This window comes from Myotis yumanensis, unplaced genomic scaffold (genome assembly GCF_028538775.1).
Source record: "Myotis yumanensis isolate MYYU_CA2020_CCGP unplaced genomic scaffold, mMyoYum1.0.hap1 SCAF_13, whole genome shotgun sequence".
In the NCBI taxonomy this organism is placed as follows: domain Eukaryota; kingdom Metazoa; phylum Chordata; class Mammalia; order Chiroptera; family Vespertilionidae; genus Myotis; species Myotis yumanensis.
In genome coordinates this window covers 52,009,849-52,027,838 of record NW_027223764.1, presented here as the reverse complement: position 1 = coordinate 52,027,838, position 17,990 = coordinate 52,009,849, and the positions used below count along the sequence as shown (strand labels likewise).

The 17,990-nt window shown below is 35.7% G+C and overlaps 1 protein-coding gene across 4 annotated transcripts in view; it reads right to left on the bottom strand.

The window, feature by feature from the left end:
- The window catches only part of NRG3 (neuregulin 3), a 1,067,761-nt gene that overhangs the window by 105,616 nt on the left and 944,155 nt on the right, over nt 1-17,990 (bottom strand). The gene's annotated exons all lie outside the window — the stretch shown is intronic.

Genomic DNA, 17,990 nt, shown 5'->3' with positions numbered 1-17,990 from the left:
TAGTAAGAAGTGCTTATACAGTACTGTTAAATAATTACACGAATAAACGTTTTCTACAATGCAGCATGTTGACCATCTATATTTTAAGACCATCTATATTTTAAGACCATCTATATTTTAAATTGTTCCTCATAAAAGAGATGTTTGTGATCAAAAAGGTCTGGAGACTTTGCAAATTCCATTTCACCTTGGAGTTTCACAAAGCACATTCTCATATTGATATAAGAATTTATATCATTTAAAGGAAATGTTTAATTTTTTTTAACACAACATTTTCTCAACTTATTGATCATGAAATTCTGTTACATACATAAATTACCATTTATTTTTAACTTTTATGTCGTATGATTAAGTATGTATGTGTATATATAAAAACAACTTTTAATATTACCTTAGGAAATATCATATTAGATATAAAATTGGATCTGTGTCCAAGTTCAATTTGATTAAACCAGTCTATGCCTTTTCACCATTTCTAGTCACCTGGCTCCACTTAGCCAAGGGAAATAACCCGAAAAGGAAGCTCTTATAAATAGTCTTTGTTTGCTGTGTAATGATAAGTTTGTTTTTTAAAAAATAATCTGTAAATAGATCATGTAAAATTAAATTGTAACTTAAAGAAATATAAATAAATGTATCTTATTCAAGAACATTCAATAATGCAAATCTCCCTTGTAAAATTATTGGAGTGCCAGCCAGGTGAGCTGTGTTCCACTCCTGCCCCTACCACAACTTATTTGTTACCAGTTATAATTCCTGTGATTATAGTTACTTGAGTTCGACAAGTAATGCATTTATTGATCCCCCAACCTCAGTGTTCTATGGAGTCCAGTTTCCTCCTTGGAGAAATCATGGCGATACTTAGAGCAGAGAAGATGACTGAGGGGGAGTTTGTTCGGGATCTGGCGCAGTGCCTAGCCCACTGCAGTTGCAGGAGAAATACTAGCCCCTTTACCTTTCTTTAATTGTTTGTTTTAATACAGCAAATTTGGCTTTACAAAATGAGCTATAAAAATAAACTGCACAAAATACATTCAGATGAATATACCTATGATTTATACGTGTCATGCTTTCATGCACATTTTTCTAATTACCTTAGAGCAAATTGTAAAACAAAGCCTTTTGTTGAAGCTCAATTATGAATGCTGATTCTAACAATTTGCTCTGTGCAGCAGGGACTGAAAAACTTAATTCAGAGCCAAGGCCTCCCTAATTTGCCGTAAACTCTTTCAACCATACTTTTTGTTTCATTTAGTTTTGTTTTCCATTATGGAGGAATTCTAAATATCATCTAGGTAGAATAACATTTTCAATGTAGTGGGAGACGATGCCAGGTTACGTAAAGGCATAAAAGTTACTTATGTAAAGTCAGTCTTCCAACAACATTTAACAAGAACCGCCGCTGTATCCTCATCTCTGCGCTGGGCATAGGGGGCCCAGGGATAAAGGCAGCACCGTTAGTGTGAGCTTACAGCTGCCCCACGGAAGCAGCAATGCAACCTATAAAAGGAGCCACCGACTAGCTCCACCTCATCTTTAGACCCAGCAGAACATTCCCCAAGACGTTTCTGAGGAGCAGGAACTGCTTCTGGGCTAACACATTTTGTTAATTAGAATAATTTTACAAGGGGTCTCATCAAGCCTCAAGGTTAATTGTATTGAGTCCCCACTGAAGAAGGAATACAGGATGGACTCGCCAGCTATGCAGATGTGAATAACACTAGATTAAAGAACAAGGATTGAATTGGCTGCCATGGGAAGATAAAAGTGCTAAGGATGGAATTATAAGACCGCTCCTGCTAGCAGATAGCTAATAAGTGTTTGCTATCGATTCCCTGCTTTGCCTCGACTTGTGTAAATGTAGGTAAGCCTTTAACATTGCTGGGACTCAGTTCATAATAAATACAGGAATCTGGATTCCAGACTCAAACAACTCATGGATCCCTTTGACTCACAATATGCTATGATCTTATAACTATTTATGAAACTATTCCAAATAAATCCATGGCACTGACAACACCTCCTAAACCTCAAAGCCCCTGAATGCCTGGGTTCCATTATTACTTCAACTCAGTCAGTTGCAAAAGATTAAATTATTCATTTAAAATGGTTTTCACCTCATTTAAAAAACTTTAAAACATACTGTTTCAATTTGAACTTTTAACAGGGTTCAGAATTGCCTAAAACATATCCTCTTTCCTCTACAAGGACTTTTAATCATATACATAAAAAACGTGTTGCTGTGAGAATTGAGCTCCAAGGGGGATTGGGGGCAGGCGAATGGAAAGAAAGGCATTAAAAAAAGATAAATAAGTAAGGGAAATTGAGAGCATATGAAAACAAAACAGATGATAAGGTGGGGAGGATCTACTCTGCTATGAAACAATGTTAAAATCAAGAAAATGAAATCATCTTTATTTCATGAAAAATATCTTTGATAGAAAAATGCAGAACAGAAAAGCTTTATGGAATTTTTACTAATAGATGTTCATAGGTATGAGTTGGCATTTGTGTGACAGGATCTCAGACTGAACCAGATCTTAACCACTTTCAAAGTTTAAAAGGGGCATCCATTTCCAAGTGTTGCCCAGTAAAATTTCCCCGCAAGATGTTCTGTAGTTCCTTATTTCTTCGAGGCCTAAAAGTTACAGCGAGCATATTGCAATTGGCTTCCATTCCATGTTTTATTTTTAATTTGTTTAAAGTTCAATATTGACAAATTGCACATGTATATTCACAATTACTTAGGCCTCATTTTTATGTAAACCTAAGTTTTAGAAACTAAAGTAGATTTGAAAACTGGCAAAAATTGCAATGTGTCTTAATATAGTTAATGAATGATAGTATTCATATAGTATTGTTGTTTCAAGATAGCAACTTGACAGTAATGTCAGCCTCCCGGGATGTTACATGCAGGGATGCGGTCTCTCCCTGCACTGTGCTATCCATCACTTTAGCCCAGGGCAGACACATCGTCGCCCTCAGAGAAAGCCCCAGCTCTTCCAAGGATAGTCCCTTTAATGCTCATGGTTCCTGTACCAGAATATCACACTTGTGCATCCTTAGTCATAATTCTTTTTGGAAACGCAGTGATTTCTTAGTAGTAAAATATACAAATGTCACAGATGAGGGGAAAGACACTTTAGGAAAAAGCACAGAGGAGTGACTCTACGAAATCTACGGCATATCCTATCACAGCATCAAGCGAAAGAAAGAAGACTCTGAAGTCTGAAACTGTAGTTCTGAGACGGTGATCCCATTTTTGCAACTAAAATAATCACTAACCAGCATCCACGCCTGTCTCCTCATGTCCTCACCTGTCAGTGTGTGTAGCTCAAAAACAGAACAACTAAAAGAGTTTAAGTTGTTATAAATCACAATCACTACACCAAAATATCTGTACTTTTCTACTGTCAGATAGAAAATTCAGGCTAACACAAAATGACAAGTAATAGGAGTAAAGGTAAAGTCTCACCTTTTGAAAGTAAATCATCGTAAATCTATTATAGAAGCAGACACTGGGAAAAGGCTGTCCAAAAGTTTGTTCCCTAAAAGTAACCTAAAGATATTTTGTTGACTAAAGAATATATTAGGCAACTGGAGCTTTATGACACAATGTTCTTTTTTTTTATTTCAAGGGATATTTTTTCACAGATATATAAAACTAGGCATAAACTGATTATATTTCTATCTCATACAAATGTAAAATCAAAAGAAATTACAAGATAAATCTAAAATTTCAATACCAATAAAACCCGACCCATTGAAAAGGCAGTATTGCACATCATAATCTCCACCATGAAAAAATGTACATATATATTCAGCAAAGTAGCTGGGGAAACAACAACAAAAACTATAGCAAAATGCTTACAAGTTTACCCACCCCCCCTCTAGATGGAGAGAAAATAAGCAAATGGTATTATAAATTGAATTTATAAAATTACAGTATGCAAAGAATGAAAGAGAAAATAAATTAAGGTATTTTGGAGCATTCACTGCACATAGCTATTCTAAATGTGTGGTGTGTATTAACTCATATAAATTTTAAAGTGTCTTGGGAAACACATTTAGACTTCTGAAAAGATACTGAGAAACCATAATTTTCCCAGAAAAAAAGGTGCACAGGAAAGAAAGTTGAAAATAATATCATAACAAGTATCAGTAAAGAGGTACAACATAGGGATAGGCCAAGATAATTTTCTTGCAGTATTATATGGAATTCAGGTAAAGGAAGAGATTACAGAGCAGATACAGGTTTACTGGATGAACCATTTTCAACAATTCCAAGGGTTGTTGGAATAAGTACTAGTATTTTTCCTGTCTTGCATACAAGAAAACTGTGGCTTGGGGAAATTAAAATACTCAAAGATGCAATACTCATACTTAAAAAAAACACACAACAACAAAGATACATCTCAGGAATCTGTCAATAACTTTATGACACTGTGTTGTTCAGGGAGGCAGGGTTCCATTCATTATAAAGAACTGACCAGCCAAGAGGGACAGGTTCAATCAGCTCAGGCCCGTGGTCTCTTCCAAATTTATGATTTACATCATTTTTCATAGAATAAGAGTTTGATTGGACAATTGTTGCAAAACATACCAATAATACATAATGTTTAATATCAATCAATATCACTCTTCATTTCTTCTTGATTGATATTACTGATATTAAACATTATTTATGTATAGGTATGTTTTGCAACAATTGTCCAATCAAATTCTTATTCTATGAATAAATGATGTAAATCATAAATTTGGAAGAGGCCACTGACCTGATAAAAAAACATTCCTTTTTATAACTATATTACTCCCAAGGTTATGGCTTTTGAATAAGAAAAAAAGAAGCATGCCCTCTTACTAGTACAATACCTTCCAAATAAATCAAACTATCATCCAACTAGTTTTAAACTATATCTTCTACATTCTGGAGCGTCATAAACATATTAAAGTAAATAAGACTTTAGGAAAAGGCCATACTTGTGTTCTTCCAAATCCATCATCTTGTTTTATTCTAACCACATTCTTGTGAGATATGTACGAACACTACATATTATAGGTGATTAACTCAGTCCTACTGATTCACACTTGCCAAACCATATAGAGCTAGTCATTGGCAGCTGATCTAACCCTTGGTTTGTCAGATATTTGGTCTTAAGCTTTTCCCAGGGTCATATCGGTTAGTAGTAAGTGTTAGTCACCTCAGAAACCAGACTGAGAAGGCAAAATACAGTGATGTGTGACATAGACCTTTGCATCATATGGGATTTCTGTATAGACCAACCTAAAGGTCTAGAAAAACCTCATTTGAGCTGATGCTGTTGGATGATATTGGCCCTCATTGATTTCATAATAATTTGGAGAAAGTCAAACTGCAGTGGGACCATGGCTACCTGCCTGTCATAGCTGCCTGGCCTCAGAGTGTATCCATTCCTGCCACCACGCTGCTTCAATCCCATAGCATCTCTTTTTCTCACAGCCATAGAAAAGTGGAATCATTGAAACACTACTATGATTCCACAGTACAACTCCAGAAAATAAATAACCTTGATTTTTTCCCATACGAAACATCTCAGATTCTCATAAAAACATCTTTGTGACTAAAGTTAGCAGCCTGAATGTAATGGGGAGATGAATGGATGTTGAACAAATAAAGATACAGCTGTTATTACTTCATTAATAGTTCCTTGAACGGCATCTTTTGGTATGTTAAATGCTACTTTCTCTCTCAAAAGCTGATTAACCAAGTTAGCACGCTACCATTTGTTTTCTGAAGCATCCACATTTAATGTGTTAAGCGATTTCACCAACAGTAAGAACTTGGCTTTAAAATACTTCATCAATTTCTCTGACAGCGGGACTTATCGTGCCCAGAACCAATGAGTTTACAGAATGCAGTTTCCATGTTAAATATTCATAGCTGCCAAGAGATAATTTGGGGAAAGCTTAGCATTATTTTTGCCTAATTTTCATCATGTAATAAGCAGAGTTACACCTGGAGACACACAAAATGCCCTTACTCCAATCCCTCCTGTTCACCAATCCCATTAATTCTGCTTATCTTTCTGCAATGCTCATATCCACTTTAATTCAGCCTTCATAGGGAATGAAGTGTGAAATAGAAATGATCAGTAGTGGGCCACTCTTAATTGTGATTATGGCCCCAAAGGTAGGGTTGCCAGATAAAATACTCAGCACCCAATTAATTTAAATTTTGTAAGCAACAAACAGCTTTTTTATATAGATATGCCCAATGCAATTCTTCAAACGTATCTAAGCTAAACTATTGTGGGTTTTTTGTGTATCTAAAATTCAAATTTAAGCAAGGATTCTGCATCTTTATTTGCTAAATCTGGCAACTGTACGCACAATGCATCTTCTAGAGTTGAGGTCCAAGTTGAGTATTTGGATGTCCCTGACTCAGTATGCTTGGAGCCCAGCATAGGGACAGTGAAGAGAACACACCATCTTCAATTATGCTGGTGGGAGAACACTATGGGATGAATTTGGGCTTCAGAGACATTTGATCTAGATTATAATTCATCTTTTCTGTTTATCAGTTAAGCATATTGCTTTTACTTCCATTGACCTTGTTTCTTCATGTGTGCAATAAAAAAATTAGCTTACTAACTTTCTTTGCCCTGCATCCCTGTGTCTTTGTTCCAAATATGGATAGCTTCCTTGAACACATACCAAGTAGCTCCTCAAATCTGGTATACCCACAGGATGCTAAAAAAAATTAAATTAAAGAAATACAGGATCAATGTTTTCCAGACCAAAAACCAGCCACTCAGATTGCAGTGATTTTCTATATCACATGTTTAAGATACCAATTGACTTTAAAAGATAAAATGAGATAATTCATGTGAAATCATCTACCATGCCCATAAGTTATACAATAGTCAGCAAATGTTAATTCCCTTCCCTCCATCTTTCTTAAGTGCTTGCAAGCTTTGTCATAAAAAGAGTCTATATTCAATATGCTTTCAACACAGTGCAGTCTCCTGCTTCAGGACTCATCCAAAGAAATAAAGTCAATGAAATCCTTCCGAGAAGAGTGAATGAGACATGTGAGAGGGCAGCATCACTGGACAAGCGTCACTGGACTTTCTTCAGGTATGTCTGATCCTATTGGAAATACTAATACATGGAAGGCAGCCACCTGCATAACCAGGTTGAATATTAAAGGCATCTTCTTTGAAGTAAAATTCTGATTAAGGAACTTTAGATTTCAGAGACATTACTCTTTAGAGAGCTAATCCTGCGATCTTGGCTGACATTCACTGGAATGCTCTGGAAAATGGTTGTCATTCTATAAGATATTGTTAGAGTCCCTACATAGCAAAGAAGAAAACACTAATATTCAATTTCCCCTTTCCAGAAGAATCAGAGTGATGTTGACAACTTAAAGAAGTCCAAGACAGCATATAGGTCAGAAATCTCCACCCCTGAAGCTCCTCCAGGAAGAACAAGTAGTTACAATAGCTCACCTTGAGCACTTTGTAAGTGCCAGGCTTTATGTGTTTTGATCTGCAAACAACTCTATGAACTTGGTAATGCCATCATCCCACGTAGACAGATTGGGAACCCCAGGAATAGATAAGATAAATCCCTTGCCTGGGTCATACAAATACTAAAATGGTGGTGCCAGAATGAACTGAAGTCTGTGTGTCCCTTTATGTCAAAGTTTCTCATCATGTAGGCAGAGACCTTCTTCTTCAGAATCAGGTTACAGCTGAAGAGCCTGGAACCTGTCCCAGAACTACCTCATCAGATGTCTAAGGGCTGAGAACGGGAATTTACGTTTATGACAAGCTGCCCAGTGCCTGGGATAAGAATTAAAGTTGAGAACTCTTGAATTACGTGATTTTGCCTACCTAGGTTATTCCATTATTCTCAGCTAGCTCAACATTTAACTATGCAACTAATAGAAACACAAACCTCTAAGTGAAAACAACTAACTCATGACATATTCTATAGGAAGACACCTGCTCAATCAGGATCTCAAGGACACTGGTCCACTTCCAGGACTGCACAAAACGCCCGAGTGAGTTGGAAGCTACACTTTGAAAAACCCTCATGCACCATCCACCACTTAAACAGGGGAAATCTCCAAAATGAATTTTGGAATGCTTAGTATTATTTGGTAAGTGACTGACTGAGAGTTATCTAGAACCAAACAACATGGCCTTGGGTTTCATTGGTACTTTGTTTATACTGTCTGTTTTTTAAATTATTTAAGAAACTTAAGAGTTAAGAAAATCATATATTTAAATTCATTTTAAATCATTAACTCAACGAACATTTATTGAGCTATTATAATTATGCTGACCATTGCATCTCTTATAAGTTGCAGCAATGAGTAAATTCTGTTCTCACAGAACTTATTTTCCCGTAGGGAGACTTATAATAAAAAATGAACAAATAACTCAGTTAGACAGTGATAAATCCTATGGGGGAAGGGGGGGAAGAGGCTAATATGAATGAGATAGAGAAGACATAAAATAGGGTGGCTATGGAATATCTCTTTGGAAATGCATGTTAACTGAAGCCTTTATCATGAGGAGAAAACATGTATGTGCAGGTGAACAAACTAGTTAACACTGAGAGGACAACTAGTGCAAAGGCCTTGAGGTAGATAGAAGAACAAGGAGAAGGTGGCTGCAACAGAAATCTAGTGAGCTTGGCAGAAAGTGAATCAGGGAAGTAGGCACTGCCAGATCACGGTGCACTTAGCATGGCAACCTATGGTGCCTGTACTATATCCATTAGAAAGTTTCATGCAGGGAATGCCATAATTGATTTACAATGTAAATAAAAAGTTTTGTGTCATTTAAATCATAATGCAGTTTGCCTTTGTTAATAAGAACCGATATTTCCAAACACATAGCCTCATCCTGGTCCTGTTAATTTTAACATCTTCATTAGGGTGTTTCCTCTTCTGCCCATAGAAATCTTACCCTTCCCGCAAAGACCAGTTCAATGTCCACTGCGCCCAAGGCTCTGCTGATTGCACCTCATCCCCACGCTTCTCCAGGCATTCTGCCCTTGCTTCTATTTCTGTGCTTGACACAGAATAAGTGGAAATTCATCTTTATTACATCCACAGTTGTTCAAAGAGCAAGCATTTGGAGAAAAATCCTGAGCTTGGCCCATTGGCTGGAATTTTGTCTGCAATGCCTTAAGGCAACCTTGTATATAGCTCCTGACAGAATAAGCAAAGGGAACTCTAATCTCTCTCCTGCTGGAAACCTCTGAAGGCTTCCTTTCACAAGATAAAAAAAAAATACTTCTCTAAAGGGCTTAGAGCAGCGGTTCTCAACCAGTGGGTCACGACCCCTTTGGGCGTCGAACGACCCTTTCACAGGGGTTGCCTAAGGCCATAGGAAAACACATATATAATTACATATTGTTTTTGTGATTAATCACTATGCTTTAATTATGTTCAATTTGTAACAATGAAAATACATCCTGCATATCAGATATTTACATTATGATTCATAACAGTAGCAAAATTACAGTTATGAAGTAGCAACGAAAATTTTATGGTTGGGGGTCACCACAACATGAGGAACTGTATTAAAGGGTCGCGGCATTAGGAAGGTTGAGAACCACTGGCTTAGAGGTCATCATAATCAGCTCTGTCCTGATTAACCAACCAATCATTTACCACACTCCCTTTCATGTGCATTATGTTTCTCTAATTACCCAAGACTTCTTGTCATTTCCTAAAACCCCTATGCTTTTCCATCTCTTATTTACTACGTTCTTCCTTGTCCCTTTCCTTCATGTTTTCTTCTGTCATCTCCCATCTGTAGGGCCACTTTTTATTCTTCCACTTACGGGTGTCCCTGACTGTTCCAATGATATATGGTCATGTCTTCATCTGTGCTTTCTCCCAGAATTTACCAGAGTAGAGTATGGTTCTTAAAGTCATAGCTCTATGAAACATGCTTCTCTGGGAAATTAATTCAGAAAATGTTGCCTAGAACACTCTTCTCATGAGATTCATGAATGGATGGATGTATATGGAAGACTTTGTGAAACTGCGCAGCACAGGAACAGAGCCTAGCATTGAATTATATATATTCGCTTATTTATGTGCGTAGGAACATATTAACATCCTGCAGATGTTTGGGAAACACTTCTTTTAAGTTTTGTAAAAGAAAAAAATATCACCAAAAGAAAACACCAACCAATAGTTCAACTAAATCCTTTTTGTACTGAACTGCAATAATTGGTTTACAAGTGCATACTGTACACTGCATTGTAAACTACTTGAGAATCTGTCTTACTTGTCTTTGTGTGGCTCTGGCCCAGCATGGGCCTGACTTCCCAAAGGGGCTTCACACATTCTGATTGGCTGAATCATCATGAGCTCAAAAAGCAGACTCTGCTGGTTGAGAAGAGCCTGTGTCGTCTTCACTTTGCTTCATTTTCTGATGTTCTGTCCTCATCCATTTGTTTCTCTCTATTATTCGACAGATTCACCCCAGCTCCTGAAGCAATTGTCAGGGAGGACTGCATATATAACTTCATTGGGAATTACTTAACAATGACAATCTGAACATCTTTGCTGCTCATTTTTTCCTCTTTTCTAGCACATCCCAGGAGATCTTTGGAACCTATATACATTTAGAGCTATATACATTTTGGAACTTATATATATTTTAGATAATTAACATGCATATGTAATCAACTTGATTCTGGTTACAATCTCAAATTCATTTGAGTCTAATCTGACAAAAAAAAACACAATCCTTTCTGTTTGATCTTATTTCAATCTAATAAATTACACTTTATAAAAAGTTCAATAATTTTGTAAGTGTTTAAGCTATGTCTTTGTTTATGTCATTAAATCAAAATGTTTCCCTAGAAGCAACTGGAAACTATACTCATGACTGTTCTTGATCCTTCATATACCATTTTATAGCCCCAAACCCATCTATCACTAAATTGATATAAATCTATACCATATTACAAAAGAAGTTCATAAGAGTCTATCAAAGGTTTTATTGTATTCTATAAATTCACTTTCTGTATGGAACAGTGGTGGCAAGCCTTTTGAGCTCGGCGTGTCAGCATTTTGAAAAACCCTAACTTAACTCTGATGCCATGTCACATATAGAAATTTTTTGATATTTGCAACCATAGTAAAACAAAGACTTATATTTTTTATATTTATTTTATATATTTAAATGCCATTTAACAAAGAAAAATCAACCAAAAAAAAAAAAATGAGTTTGCGTGTCACCTCTGACACGCGTGTCATAGGTTCACCATCACTGGTATAGAAACTCTCAATCTAGTCATCTGTCAGCTTTATAAAAGTACATTAATTTAGCAGACACATAGTGATTAACTATATAAATATGTAATCTTTCAGTGAACAGCACTTCTTTTTCAAATGGTTCACAACAAATACCTTCTCAGTGTCTACCAATGAGCCTTTATTAACCAATTCTGGAATCTAGTTTCAAATTGTTTTTATAGAAATATCCATTTTCTCCTTTGTAGAAATCACAACTAAAATATCTGCAAATTTTCTATCGTATCTCTGGATTATAGCCATTCCTCAAAGAAGATCACTGAAAGTTTTCAATTTCACCTTTACATTTTGTCAGAATTTAATTCATTTGACTTAGTGATCAAGACTTTTTTTTAGAGACTTTTACTTCTAACCACTGGATGTATTGATATGTGCTAATGACTTAGATTAATCACATATAGTTAAGCCAAAATATTATCTTTATTATGTATGACCAGGGAGTTTTGGTAATAACAAAGTCAAGTCATCTCTTCCAAAAACAAAAATAAGAATAACAAAAATAATTGGAGAGACTGAATTATTAATACTTGTAAGGAGAACCATGATATGGACCCTCCCTTACCGCCCCCCCCCCCCCCCCCCCCCCCCGGAAAGAAAAGGTTATATTTCTATGGAAAGCAACCTCACAGGGTGATCTGGTTATAAATTCCTAACTGAGCAGGTTATGGTGGACAGTCATGCCCCAGGCATAGAGCTTCTTTAGTGAGAGGTTTATCTTTGCCTCAAACAAGCCCTGTCCATTGTTTCTTTGCATCCAGGCCAACAAGAAAGCATGACATCTTGTTAACTATCCTGTAATCCAATTCCCACCTTGCTGTTTTCCACCTCCATATAATCTTTCTTACTTTTCCTTCTTAATCTCAAGTGCCTAAAAAAAATAATTTTAAAAAGCTGCAAAACTGTTATTTTGCTGAGCATTTGAGATCTTGCTCTGTGGCATATGTCATTAGTTTGGCTCAAATAAGCTCTTACAAAAATACTCTACAGGCTTGGACATTTCCCACATTGACAGTGTCACAAAAAATCAGTGTAAAGAGAGAGCTAGTGGTGATATTGCTAAAGGGAAAAGTCAGTGAGAAAACAAGATGGTGCAAATGTTTCTTCAGCAGAACCTTGGCAGGTCATTGGAGAGATGGTTCAATCTATTGGCAAATGTCTCCCATCAGAGGATATGGACCTTTATACCCAACAGCATTCAACAGTAGGACCTCCCAACTAATGTCACTCAACACAGTCTGTAATCACAAAGAAGCCTACAATAACAGTACAACTTTTGTGGGTTATCCTTCATGAGAGACTGCAATGACCAGCAAATGTGAGCCTTTTTGTACATTTGGCAGTTATAGTTTTGAATGTGAAGTTATAAGCTGGCGTTTGGTTCATTTATTATTTTCTTACAGCTTGGACAATTTGAGTTACTTACCCAAGATTCTTATGACCTCATGGTGTTTGGAAAACATTACCTTCAAACCTTAGGACTAGATACAGAACTGCCTTGCCATCAAAAACATTGCCATAGGACAACCCTTTTGAGTAATCCTGAAGCCCTTATTCTGTGGCATGCCCAGTAATTAGTCATCAGTAGAATTCAAGAGATCTGGTAGAAGATAGACTTTGGTTCAAATCTTGTATTTGCAAACTTCCTTGTTCTTTGAACTAGATATTTCACCTAACTGTACCACAGTTTTGTCATTTATAACATAAGGATGTAACGGTAAGTAGTTCCTACCTGATGTATTTTTGGAGGGAGTTCAATGAAAGAATGTAAATTTTGTGACACATGTCAAGCATTAAATAATGTTAACTTATATTACTCTGACATATATGATTTCTCATGTAGTTTAATATAAGAAAAACTAAACAAATATTTTTTATCATAACCCCTCTACAAACACACATACAAATGTATTTGTGCATAAATTCCAATTTTATTTTATAGCAAAACATAATATATTCAAATGAATGAAAACATCTTTGTTCATATAAGTCTAAGTTAGAGATTTCAGCCCAGAGAAAAATGATCCTTACTTGTATATCTAATAAAGTTCAAAAATTAAGGTATCTTATGAATTCATTTGACCAACATGTGAACCTGTTAGATTTAAATGAATATGCTCCAATTCATTCAAAATAAGCAAGGTCACATTAAGGAAAATATCTTCACTTCATATAACCCAAACAGAGTTAGAAACGTTTTTTTGTTTTTGGGGGGTTTTTTTGTTTGTTTTTTTTAACCTGGGAGATGAATATATGATACTCAATAAATGGGAAAGTTTAAGAACTAACTTTGTCAATTTTGTATCTGTACACATTTAAACTGTAAACATTTCTTAGCCTCTCATTATATAAAACTCAGTGTTTCTTCTTAAACTTCAAAATATATAAATTCTTTCAGAGAAAATTTAAAAGATTTTAGTTAGCAATCTGATTTTTCCCAAGTTTCATAAAATTTTGATGTTTAAAAATGTATACTAGAGTTTACTCAGATTTTGCATATATTATGCTATCCTAGAAACAATGTCAAATCACAAACAATACATTTAACTGACAGTTCATTTTATTTTTCCATATAAGAATGAATCACATTTGCATGAAAGGTTTCCTACAAGATCCACAGCTCTCCCTGTGGCTTGCTAATATGTTTTCAAATGGCATTGCACCTGTTTTTATACGAACATCTTTGATGCCTAGAGTACCCAATGTTTCAGGGCATTGTCAGAGAAATAGCACATGACAAACAGCTTAAATGGATGTAATGAGATATGCTCCATGACTGAGCACCCAACACAGTAACCAGATAGTTCTCAGATGAGACATGCCTCTGCATGATCAATGTGCCTTCCACACTTTGCCAATCTGATGTGCCCTTTGGCCATCTGGATTATCGCTTGGATTTCTCACACAGCTCAGTGAGTACTTGTCTATTCCATCTCCTGATCTGTTCACACTTTGAGGAAAAGTTCAAACATCTGACTCTAAGATTCTCAATTTTCCCTCATGCATGCCTGAATGAGTAGGCTAAGTCATGAATTCCAAAAATCTTTTTTGATCATTGGTTTAATATGAATTAATTTTTTTCACAAACATTTCACAATTTTGTGTTTTCATGCACCTTCAAATTACATTAGTTAACTTTTTTTAATTACAATTGTATTCCAGAGTGGTATTTGTTGTTGAAATTTCCATTTGTAGCAATCCCAGAAGCACCATTAAGAGAAATTCATGAACATAATTAAAGAAAAATCCTTTTGAATGCTGACAGTTTTATGGCCATTAGGTTTGGCATGGCTTATTCAATAGGATAGTTATTCTTTACAATTAATAAATCAATTCAGAAAACTTTTTGGTTAAGTGTTTTTAGTGCAGCTGATATTATCTCTCTAGTAGAAAGAAGTGACTCTAGAGACCTCATAGACCAGATAGACTGAAGCAGAAACCTCACTCTCAAGTGGAGGCGAATGAGTAAGTATAGCTCTGGACTCTGGCATCACTGGGTACAGTTGATCTGTTTTGGCTGGTACTCAGCTTAAATGTTTCTTCCTCTGGGAGGTTGTCTCTGAACTTCCCAAGCCCACTTAGCTTCTTTATTATATTTCGCCTATGTCATTTTTATTTATAGCACCTCTTATATCACCTCAAATACATGTAGCTTTCTCTTTTTTTTTTTAGGATCAGAGCCCTTAGACTTAAAGAGATGTGGGTTTTATATCTGTATCTTCAATATCTTATATATCTGGCACATAGTACAATAAATGTATGCTGGTTAAATAATAGTAATATTCTTGAAGCATATGACTTGGAGTTCCCTGCTATAAAAACGAATTTGTACGAAGCATTCAGGTTTTGAGTCTGATCAACGAGGGTGAGCATAGATGTGGCTCCTGGGTAACAAAGACTTGGAAAGAAGGAACCTGTGTTTCTGATTATCACCTTGTGACCCATGTTCCAACTCAAGGAAAGATGAAATTAACATTGCCCACGGAAAGAATGATAAAGTTGAGAGAAAAGGTGTTCAGAACTCATTAAAGCAGAACTGGCACTGATTATTTTCTGGCACCACAATATACCTTCATGATTTAAGCTATGCCGACATCTCTGCTTCCCAACTGAATTGATACCTAGAGATGCCTTGTTACTGGGATGATGTCACCTTCAATGGAAGAACTTTTATTTATGTGAATTCTAAAATCTCAAGTTAAATATGAAAATATTTGTTTTCAAAGCAACAAAAATAATTTTACATATTCAGTTAGAGCAACCTGTGAGGGTAAATAGTGTCTAGAACTAGTGAGATCAGCAAAAACAGTTTATTTACTAACCTGTTCAACATTACAAACTATCCTTCATTAGTCGCCATTATCTATATGCATATGTCTTCCCTTCAACTCCGACTTGTTGCCCATCCGCTTTCCTCCATGGCAATCTCTACTGCTGGAGTCAATATTCACACACACAGAACCCATCACCTAGAAGGCTTTACAGCAAGATTCACTATGTTCTTAGTCTTGAGTTGCATATAGATGATCTACATAATATTTTTTGTACTTTTTACCAACTGGTTAGTCCACTATTTTAAATTTTTAATAGACCTCTTAATACATATCTTGATTCTTTAGCAAATTATTATGCTATAAGGTGCCAGTGTCCTCAGGACTAGAGGTCCTAAGGAAAAGTTAATTATCACTTTCAGCAGTGATAATCAACATTGATGTAGCAATTTCTGTTTACTATAACCATGGCCACCCACTTGTGGGATCTGAAGCTACCCATCCCCACCCACCACCCATGAGCTATCTCCTGCATCTGCAGTCACTGTGCTACATAAACTGAACTGAAGCCTCTATCCTCAAAGCCTGCAATCACCACAGTCCAGTGGGGCAAGTTTCCCTATCCACTATGGCCAGTACCCATCATCCTCAAAGTGACTGTTGATGCTGGAACCTCGTTGCTGCTCATCCTTACCATCATCAGTAAATGAGGAAAGTATAAACCAATCACGTGACCTTCTCAACATACAATTTATACTCTACTGCTTGACCATGACCATAAATTTCTGTACTTCCTAGCCCATATGACTACAACTTCCTTTCCATGCCAACAACTTCTTTGATTACTCCCATGATGACTACTAATTGATTCCATTGAGATAAAATACCCTTTCTTCACTTCTTTCCACACACACCTTACATTCCAGAAAGCTTCATTTGAATATGATCCTCAATTTCATTGTCCTTAGGAGTTTTCATCACCTCAATTTAAAAAATCCCAACCTGCAGGAGTTAAGCTGTGTTGTCCGCTTTTTCTATAATCTAATACTGAGATAATAGAGCACTAATAAATAATATCACACAACAGAGAGATTCAATTCCCATTTAAATATGCAATCACTAATCACTAATGAACCCTAAAACTTCCAGCAATACAACCACTAAATTGACATCTCCCAGATATAACAAAGGCATCCAGAACTCAACATTTCTGAACTTAATCTAGGAAACATTTCTCATAAATTTGTTCCTTTCCCAGTATTGTTTTTCAGTAGATGGGTCCACATTTTATCTAAATATGAAAACTATAAACCCTGCAGTCATCCTAGGAATTTCCTTTTTCTAACCTGCAATCTCAATTTATCTCAACTACCTGTTGATATCATGTTTTAAATATCTATCATTTCTATCCTATATCTTGCTTGGCATTGGTATTAAGAAACTTGCAATTTTATAGTTATCAGTATTATTACCTGATTATCATCTGTAAATTTACTAGACTGTAAGCCCCATTGAACAAGGATTTTTTAGTCCATTTTTACTCATTATTTTATCTCTAGCATTTTGCAGTTGTTGTTGTTTTTTTTTTTACTTACAGAAAGCACTAGATAAATATTTTCTGAATAAATAGGTAAATGAATAAATGAATACAAGTAAATGTATGTATTACAATAAACATATTATGTATGAAGCAAGTATTCATATCCTTACCATGTAAGAGAAAATCGAAAGCTTAACAAACGTCAATTAAGCAGAGAATTATGAGTTTGGAAGTAAATTTAGGTCATCTCCATTTAACTAACTTCAACTATTAAGGATCTTTCCACTTCAGCACCATGATGCATATCAACCTCATGCAAAACCTTTTATCCATTGTATTTTTAATTTAGACTCAGAAAAGTGTGACCCATTCTTAATGTAATTATCTATGGATATAGAGAATAATTCCCGTGGAAGGCATTCTAATGCTTTTAAAAACACGCCATTCACTGCAAGTACTTTCAAAAGAAATATTTTAATTTTGTAAAATGAAAAGTTTCTATAGTCCATACTCACAATTAAGATTGGTACCAAACTGTATCCAAAGCAATCATCATGTGAAAGGAAAAGGAATTAGAGCAGAAAATAACAAAAGTGACATTTTTAAACCATCACAGCTATTCTCTATCTTTTATTGAGTGTTTGCCATCTTGTAAACATTGTGCTAAGCAATTTATACATGCAGTAAAAGAGGAACGATTATTATCCTTATTTTACGGATAAGAAAATTGAGAATTAGAGCAAACAATCAAAGCCAGGAGCCAAATCTAACTTCTGTAGGATTCCAGAGCTGCACTTAACATTAAATTGACTTCCCAATAAGTAGTTAAGCCTTTCATTTTGAGCCATTACTT